This window comes from Lactuca virosa, chromosome 8 (assembly GCF_052849685.1).
Source record: "Lactuca virosa cultivar CGN04683 chromosome 8, Lactuca_virosa_CGN04683_v6, whole genome shotgun sequence".
NCBI classification, from domain to species: Eukaryota; Viridiplantae; Streptophyta; class Magnoliopsida; order Asterales; family Asteraceae; genus Lactuca; species Lactuca virosa.
The window spans coordinates 53362847-53372468 of NC_136433.1; the positions used below are offsets into that span (position 1 = coordinate 53362847).

The 9622-nt window shown below is 36.2% G+C and overlaps 1 pseudogene; it reads right to left on the reverse strand.

Annotated features, from left to right (window-relative positions):
* Positions 1-852: 852 nt before the first annotated feature.
* LOC145130349 (glycerophosphodiester phosphodiesterase GDPDL5-like) lies at positions 853-1913 on the reverse strand (annotated as a pseudogene).
* Between the last annotated feature and the right edge of the window lie 7709 nt (positions 1914-9622).

Here is a 9622-nt window from a genome sequence, read left to right on the forward strand (position 1 = left end):
TTCCTTTCTAAGAGAATAACGTGAATGCAGGAACTTTGAGAGGCACCAGGGCATGGAAGGAGGTTGCTAGAGCTGTCAGAACCTGCACAAGGCAAATCGGTAACTTAACATGCAATATAATACAAGATGATATGATTGAGAAAAGAGAAGAGTGAATACACACCTGAAAGTTTGCACCTTTAAAAACCGGATCAAGGGTATTAAGGTCAAGTATCCAATCAATGAATAACTTGAAATACGGTGATGGGTGGAATGATGTTTTCTTCTTCACTGCATCCTTTTAAATGAATCTCACAGTCACTTCTAACACCTATTCCAAAAAATGTCAAATAATATACTGTCCAACATATACAACTAATCACAAGTCTTGATTATAATTCGCGATTCTAACTTTTAACAGAAGAGACAGCTTGCTTACTCCATGGTCAACAGAGGAGAACTAGCCATACAAAGAAGAAGCAATTATGTTGATGAAAAGCATATATATATATATATATATATATATATATATATATATATATATATATATATATATAGCTTCAATTTGTTTATTATAGCATCTCACTTCTAAATCAATCTATTACAACATTGTACTTATAATTGAGTGAATTTTCATATTATAATAAGAAGAAATGAAAGTGTAATGCTATAATGAACAATAAAAAGGGAAGTGTGTTGCTATTTGGCATTACCTGATCGGGTTAAGAAGATTCCAAAGCACTCATTTCATCCCTGCTAGCTACCAGATGACTAGGTGAATTGTTCTTGCAAAGAATTTGAATGGAAAATATGGAATGTTGCATTTAGGAAGTGGTTCAAGGGATGAGTTTCTAGTTCAAAGTGACAAGTCTTCTAAAGCACTTCTCTTTCCACAACAACTCTTGGTTCACAACAGATCGACTGTGAATGCAGAGGTGCTTTAATGGTCACCATTGGGACAAGATTGGTGAAAAGACATATTCCATTTCCAGATTGAAGCTCAGGAACACTGGATGAAAGGTTGCCAAAATCTGACTCAGCAACTGTTGTCCTTTCAAGAAGGTTTATGTCACCTAAGAAAAAAGCTACTCCATCACTTGTCATCTGAACAAGACAATCGATTATATCTGCTCCATCTGAAACAACTTTTTTGTATGCTGAATCACTACTCCCTGGAAACTACCCACTTGCTCCTTCAAATGATATAATTAAAGGCTTTCCTTTTCCTGAAGCAACAAGGGATTTAATTTATGATTTATGATGAACATATATAAATGTCAAATGATTGTGTATAAAATGACACACCTGGCTGAGAATGTTTTTTCCCAATATGAGAAAAACAACCTGCATGATTGTAGAAATATTAGCTTATGAAAATAGAATGTTATTTCTTGCATTCAACCTTTTTCAATATATGTTTAATCATATCATGAGATTTAAAGGGTTCAAAACTTACTAAAAGCTGTTGATGGAGTCACTGGATTATCGGAAAGCACACCATCCACAGAGAATCTTCCATTATCCACAAAATACAGATCCTCTTCTACAGGGTCATAACTGTAATTATACGCAAGTTGCACATCATTCATGAAATTTGAACCAAATACTTGTAAACCCTCTTTGTGGGCATCCAAGACCAATGAGGTAGATGGCTGTAAATAGAAGTCATTATCCACATGCCATATGTATGATTTAGGAACTAAAACACCAGAAGCAAATGTCTTGATAAATGTCAGATTTTTTAAAAGTGAACCATATGTTTGATTGGTTGAGGGCTCAGTCTTGTTCACTTCTAGAAATCTGAAAATTAGTTTTGTGGTGGTTGATTTGAATGTTGTCATGATACTTTTCAGAAATTCCACCTCGGGTGATGATATGTATTTAACAAGATTTCCTTTAGAAGCATCGATCACAAAATTTCTCATACTCAAATTGTGTTGCCTGGAAAATGCATCATGCTGCAAATGTATAAACAGAAGGGAGGTTAGCAAACCAACAATGAAACAAAACACAATTATAATCTTGATCACTGAATGAGTAAATTTCATATAATTTGTTGCCTATGCCATTAACCCTTTCTATTAATTTACAAAGTAATAATCACCTGGACATTCAACCAGAATCTTCCCTGATTCACAACATCATCTACAGTAAGGATGGGAAACAAGGCATCATAGTATGGTGTTCGAGACAAGATGTTCTTTAAAACTTAAACATGACTCACTGGGCAGAGGTCATGACTTATTTCATCCATTGTTTTCTTTGGATTTTGATGTATAACCTGAATGGGATTAAAACTGATTAAAATAAAATCTTTAAGACCAGAATTACCTCATCAGTTGCGTTAAAACACCAGTGGTGTAGTTCAGCCAGTGTTTTCTTTGGCTTTTGACGTATATGCTTCAGTTCTTCCCAAGCAGAACCTAAATACTTTAGTTCATCATGCATACACTTTTGTGTGGTTTTTATATGATTTCGACCTGTCAACAAAGCAACCATGGTTACTACAAAACAACAGATCAAGGAAAATACTAATTAAGTTCTTGATATTTAAACCATATCATTTCCATATGCATTGCAAAACTAGTTGTAATAAACATTATATTGTACATGTAAATGTAAAAATAATAGTTGTAATAAACATTATATTGTTCATATATATGTAAAAAGTGTGAAAATATTTTGACTTCAGAGTCCAAAATGCTCATTCTTAGAGCATCTCCATGGGAAAGCAAATACTCTTTCGAATGGTGCAATATTCATCAAGATTACCAAAAGCATTTTTATTTGTTGATTCATTTTCCAATGCTATGTAACCATTTCTTTGTTATTTTATATTATGATATTACATTATTTAATTATGTTTAGTAAATTAATTACTATTTTATTATATAATTTGTGTGTAGTTATTAAACTATCTTATTACATAACTTTATTATTTTATAAATAACGAAGATTTGTATTAAATTGTTGCAGTCCAACACACCAAGGGAAAGATTGGAAGACTTTTTTAACCGATTTGGATCCGGTGAAGCTGCTGCCATGTGTTTAATGTTGGCTTCAAGGGTAGTTCATACGGAAAATTTTATAAACAATGTTGTGGTTGAAAAGGCTACTCAGGCTTTTAAGGATCCAAGAGTTGTTGGGGTGCCTCAACTTGAAGGTAGTGGTGTGGCATTGTGAAATACCCGAACTGCCCTTGGTGGGTTTAGCATGGGGCAAGTTGTACAAGAAGCTGAACCGGTGTTTTCAGGGGATAGTGAAGGGGTTTGTTTGTGTGCTTCAAGGCTACTTTTTCCTGTGTGGGAGCTTCCTGTTATGGTTTCTGATGGAAGTATAGATGGGATTGTTGGGTGTAGGCTTTCTATTGATGCTATGGGAGTTTGAGAAGATAAACTTAGAAGTGTTAAGAAGTTTTTAAGGTCTAGAAGGAATCAAAGAGGGGGATTTATTGGATTGTGGTTTCTTCTTTGTTAAATATTTCGAATATGTTTCAGGAAATATAGAATCATAGATATAACAATTTCGTCTATTTACGTTTTCATCTACGCCTTCTTGCTTTACAAATGTTATTAGTCCATGTTGCTTTATCATCCCCAATATACAATCACATAAAGAAAAAGTTATATATTTACTCACCTGTCTGGATAACACAGTGGTGGCATCCAAATGAGCAAAGGTTGTAGCAGGGGCAAGATCTATCAAATCATCAGTAGCGACATAAATGGCTTGGACATATGTCAAACATTCATTAGTAAAGGAGACACCTCCGAGTTAGTCTGTTGGTATATAAAGTCAAACATTCATTGGTAAATTTTTGACATTCATCAAGAAATAAATGTTTTTTTCTCACTTACTTATGTGAAACAGATAATGTTGTCAATAAAGAGAAGCACATCTTGACCTTCAGCATCTCTGAAGTGTTCAACACTCAGGCAAACTTTTTTCATATAGAAAACTGAAGCAAAGTTGAGGGATTACCAGCACAGTTTGTCGGGATAATCTTTGTGGAGAAAATTGCAATCAAGCCCTAAATTGAATGGTTCTCCATTTAAAGAAAACACAGTATAGGGCTAGAGTTGATAATCTGGAAGAAAAAAGACGAAGAACTGAAGAATATGAGGTCGAACTAACGGAATGGAATAAAAAAGGAAAATGCTTACCTTTTTCTTCGAACGGAGGGTCAATTGAGTTTCAATCTTCGGTGTTAGGGCTTAGCGATTGTAAGAGGAAGAAGACATGCATACTCTCATAGACGATGGTTGTATGCGCTTGATTTTGTGAAGATGAGTTAAAGGAAAGAATTAGGGGTTTCTTGTTGTAAGTGATATTAGGTTTTTTTGTCGATGTTGTAGTTCGTATAAGTCAGGGGAGAAGCCGGGAAATTTGGTTAGAGGAGAAGGGAATCGTTGAAGAAGAAAAATAGGATGTGTTCGTAAGATGGAACGGAAAATTGGCTTAGAAGCTGGTCAAACGTAATGAAACGTAGAAACGTTTGGAAACAAGTTCTCCCAAATGGTTGGAGAAGAAGGCGAAACAATGGATTTTACTTTGTTTCGGTTGGAAGGTAAGATATGTGACGTAATTGGAAGCCGGAAATACAAATAGTAGCATATCATGATGGGGGTTTTGTTATCGGTGTAGTGCGACAGGAAAGAATGGTTGGAGAAGATGGTCGGAGACACTTGGCGGTGCGAGATCGGAGGTTGGGTGGTGGTGCGATGCTGCTATGAAGACGAAGGCCCTTGGGCTTTTTCTTGCTAATTGAAAGAGGCGGGGGGTTTTAATTTTTGGGATCCAATAGGCGGGTGAAATCCCGCCTTAAAACTTGTGTTTCATTAAAAAATTATAAAGCGACACACTTAGATGAAACACATTTTATGAAAGGCGCCCTCCGCATTTTTTTTTCTTTTCTGACACTAATTTTAGGGCACGCACAAATGCGTGTCCTCCATCCTTCAAATTTGGCAAAACTGACATTATTTTTTAGGGCACGCACAAATGCGTGTCCTCTATCAGCGTGTGTCATTTTTTGCGCGTCATTAAAGGGCTATTTTCTAGTAGTGAGCGGCCGATGTTATCTGTTAGACACTAAGTCCATAGCTGCCAATATCCATTTATAGGGCACTAAATCCATAGCTGCCACCGTTCATTTGTAAGGCACTAAGTCCATAGCTGCCAATGTTCATTTGCAAGACACTAAGTCCATAGCTGTCGGGGTTTATCTATTTGGCACTAAGTCCATAGCTGCCAGGGTTTATCTATCAGACACCAAGTCCATAGTTGCCAATGTTCATCTACATCATCTTTCATCTCTCATCATTCATCTACCCATCTTTACCCAATATTTTTATAGGTATAAAATACATATACAGTTTAAATCAAATAAAACATGTATATTTTGTTCATCCGGCATAGATATCAATAACACAGATAATATGCACGCACATATCACATAATTTATATTAAATACTTCATATCTATGTGTAAGATGAAAGTAACTATGCACTCACTTGTTAAAGTGATGATTCCAAACTCGGGCAGAGCTTCGCTTCTAATAATTCTATTTTCCTTCGGCGAAACCTAGTATCATTACCACTAGATTTTAGTCTAATATTTATTGCGACTATTTATGAGCGATATTGTTTTTTATAAGTGTTAAACAATACTTTTAAACCACTATGTACAGATAGGGGCCAGACATGAAACACCGGAGTGTAGGACCATTTTGGCTTTATAGAAATTTTTAAATCTAACAACCCTATGCAGCCCTTCAAACCAGATTCCCCGTACCGTGACTAGTTAAAAGATATTATAATAACACCTTGTATGTTATATTTTATAATATATATATATATATATATATATATATATATATATATATATTGTTTATAAGTTCATAATAACGATAATACACTTAAACATAAGCTATACTTAAAGTAGGGTAAGCATAACTCGGTTACTAGGAGGTTTGGCTAGGAACCGGGGCTCTGCGGGGGTAGAACTTCCGAGCTGGAAGCTCTTCTTCTCGGAGCCTTCTGGCGCTCCGGGATTCGCCTCTTAGCACTTGGGAAGTACTAAGGCTTGAGAGGGGTTTACAGAGATATTTGAGAGAGAAAGAATGGGAGAGGTGTGAAGGAAATGGAAGATTTGCGCCTCTATTTATAGGCTGGGAAATGGCCCAACTCGGCGAGTTCTGAGCCTCCAACTCGTCAAGTTGGGTGCCAAGTGTCACCATCTGGTGGCAAGATCAACTTTGTGTCTACTTGATATAACTTGTTGTCATTTATATTTCCTTTATATTTCTGCAATATAACACTTCTAACTTATTATTGTTGAGCTAACAAGATCCTCGAGATTAACTTTTATCCCGCAACTTATTATCTTGTACTAACGTTTGTTCAAGTTTTTCTCTCAACAATTGGTATCAGAGCCGTACCTTGAAGGTTCAAGCGACTAGTTCAAGGGAACGACTCCTGATCAGTGTTTATCTTGAAGATTTGTTCGATTTTTGCAAGAATTTTCGGCTTCAAAGCGGAAATTTTTGTGATGAGTTTTTCTATTTTTTAGTGTTGATTCAAGCTTAGAAGAATAAAAAAGTTGTTGTTGCTTGTTCATTAAACTGCTGAGAAAATCCGGGTTTACAAAGATTTATATGATGATGTTGAAGAAGAAGAAGAAGAAGAAAAAGGGAGAAGAAGATTTTTTTTTTTGTGGTCTAAAAATATTTGAAGATCTTGAAGAATGTGTTCTAGGAAGTTTTTTTTTCTTCATGCAAAATAAGACACAAAAATCTTGGGCTTTATTGAAGAAAGTGGAGAAAAGAATTTTCTTTGAAGACTTTTTCCAACAACTTTTGTTCATTCCAAGAGGTATGAAGTTCTCTTGTTCTTCAAATATTGTTGATGTAGATCTTTTTAAGAGAAGTTTGGACGTATTAATTGGTTTGCAAAAGTCATTTGTCCTTGTTACTCATTTTGGAAAGAGTCATCCACATTTATTTTCCCTACAAGACAAAAACCATGTGACTTTGACCAATCCTATCACCTTTTGTCCATTAATTTCCCTGCACACTCAACCTTTTCCCCTTTACACATGCCTTGTCTCCTCAACTTTTTGCCTTCCCAACACACCACCTCTTCCCCTCATGCCTTAGGAAAGGTTTCCCTTGATAAAATAGAAGTTATGGCCTCTTCGGTATCATTTTTTTCATGAAAAATGGCATTTTTCGTCGTCAAAATACCCCTCCTCGGTTCCCAGAACCGCAGACCAAAAAACTGACAATGAAATTGCCATACCGAAGTCTGCTGAGAAGCCCCTGGGGTACCCCTCTCAGACTTTGTACCGAGGACCCTCTCATAAGAATCACCTGCGGTACCCCTCTCAGAATTGGTACCGGAGACCTGCTCAGCTACCTAGTACCGAATACCTTCTTACATATATCAGAAGTACTGCAGACTGGTACGGAAGACGTGTCCTCTTCGTGTTTGTTTAGCATACCTCTTGCCTTCGCACAGCATCCTCACCCTTAGCTTCTTCACCTCGCACCGTAGACCTACCCTTCTGCCTCTCCTCTTCTTTCTTCTCCTACCACAGCCTAGCGTTCTCAACCATACCGCAACCTAACATCTTAGCTACTACCGCAGACTCCCCACTACTGCAGACTTCCTAGTCCTCGGTAGCACCTACCTACTCCCTCTTCACCTTTCCACTGCAGACCTCTCATACCGCAAACCACCTCCTCCCTCCTTGGCTATAACCCCCTTCCACCTCCTTCCTCCTCCCCTCTCATAGCAGCCCCCCCCCCCCCTTTTCCTTTATTTTTTTTGCCTTATTTTTTTTAATTAACACCATTTTTTTTTACACCAATTTTTTTTACACCAATTTTTTTTAAAGCCAATTTTTTTATTTAGCCAATTTTTTGCTGAAACCTAACAAATACTCTAGCCTTTTAATTTTTGATTAAAACCAATTTTTTTATTAAAACCATTTTTTTATTAAAACCATTTTTTTTAAACCAATTTTTTTTCATACCAATTTTTGCCACAACCCAACCTATGATAGTCACATTGGTTTACTTCATGCTGATTATATTGGAAGAATTTATTATTCTTTCCATGAGGATTACTCCATACTGTAGTCGGAAATCATATTTTTTCTTCGCGAGGATTGTACCTCAGTTGCGTCTGTCAACAAAATTGTTTCACAACCTTCGCTTTATGGGATTTTTATAACTTGTCGTTCTTGATCCCCGGTTGACGAACCATGTATCTTGAGCATGTGGACTTTATTTTCTTTTGAAGACCACCTCAGGAGTTCCAACACTGCAGTTTGGGTACATCAGTATTATTCAGCACAACAGAGATTTTTCATGCATAGTTATTATTTGTTACTTTGGTATTTGTTTGAGCAGTTTTTCAGCAACATAATCAACTAGCTACATATGACCGAAGAGTATTTATTTTACTCTAATTCTCGTGTTTTATCGAGTCCCTTCATACATCTAGGGAGAGTTTACATAGCTCTTGGAATCCGACACTCTCCATCCCGATGATTTGTTGATTTTTGATATCCGATCTTTGGTTATCAAAAATAGGGAGAGAATATTATGTTATCATCCGTATATGTTTTATGATTGTTTGAGTTTGGATTTTCAAGACTTCTGAAGAAGAAGATTTATTTAGTGATGCGATGTGGCACTGATTTTTGGTCATCTTGATCAAATTTTTGGCTTCACTAGATGTTTCCCGGTTCCAGATTATTTCTTATTCAGACTCTACTACAGGATGATTCATTTGTGTTTGCATCCGGTTCAGATCTTATGATTTCTCGAGTTTGGATTTGTGATATTTTAAAGATGAAGACTATTTTGGCTATGTGACGTGACACTTATTTTTGATCTTTCGATCAAATTTTTGGCATTGCTAGACCATGTCTTTGGATTTACATTATTTATTATTCGGACTTCACTTTTGGATGCTTCACATTTTTACCATGTTATTCTTTTGAAGAATTTTGGGTGTATTATGATTCGAGAACAAGAGATGTTTGAGAATTTTTTGAAGCTGAAGTGTGACTTGATTACAGGACATACAGTTCAAAATTTATTGGTACACTTTTTGAAATTGATCAGCTTGGTTCACTGATTGCATCTGTGGATTGGAATCTCATTCTTAAGCACCGGAGAAGCTTATGCCTTGGTACTTAGAAGACTTTAACGACAGAGACTTCATTGCCCAGATTCAGACATCACAGACGCTTCAGAGTTTCAAAGACATTTCAACATTTGGTTCTTATTATGCTTCATTTTTATTACCACACTTGCTAGTTGGTTACTGTATCTTAGCCTTTTATCCCTTATTTGTATCCCTCATCATTTGCGAGCATTTAGGGAGAGAATGTTGGATCATGAAAATGCTCTACAGTGATAGTTAGGTTATTTATTCCCTTTATTGTATTGTTTAGTTTCTCTCTCCTTATATATAGAGAGAGTTGGTCATGTAAAAAGTAAGAGTGCACAAAAAATGTAGTTCCTAGAGAGATAAAGTGTGGTGGGATCTCTCCCACCAAGGGAGAGTTATCTCTCCCAACCCAAGTTCTTCATGTATTATTTTTATCTCTCTTCTCTAGTAAAATCATAGAA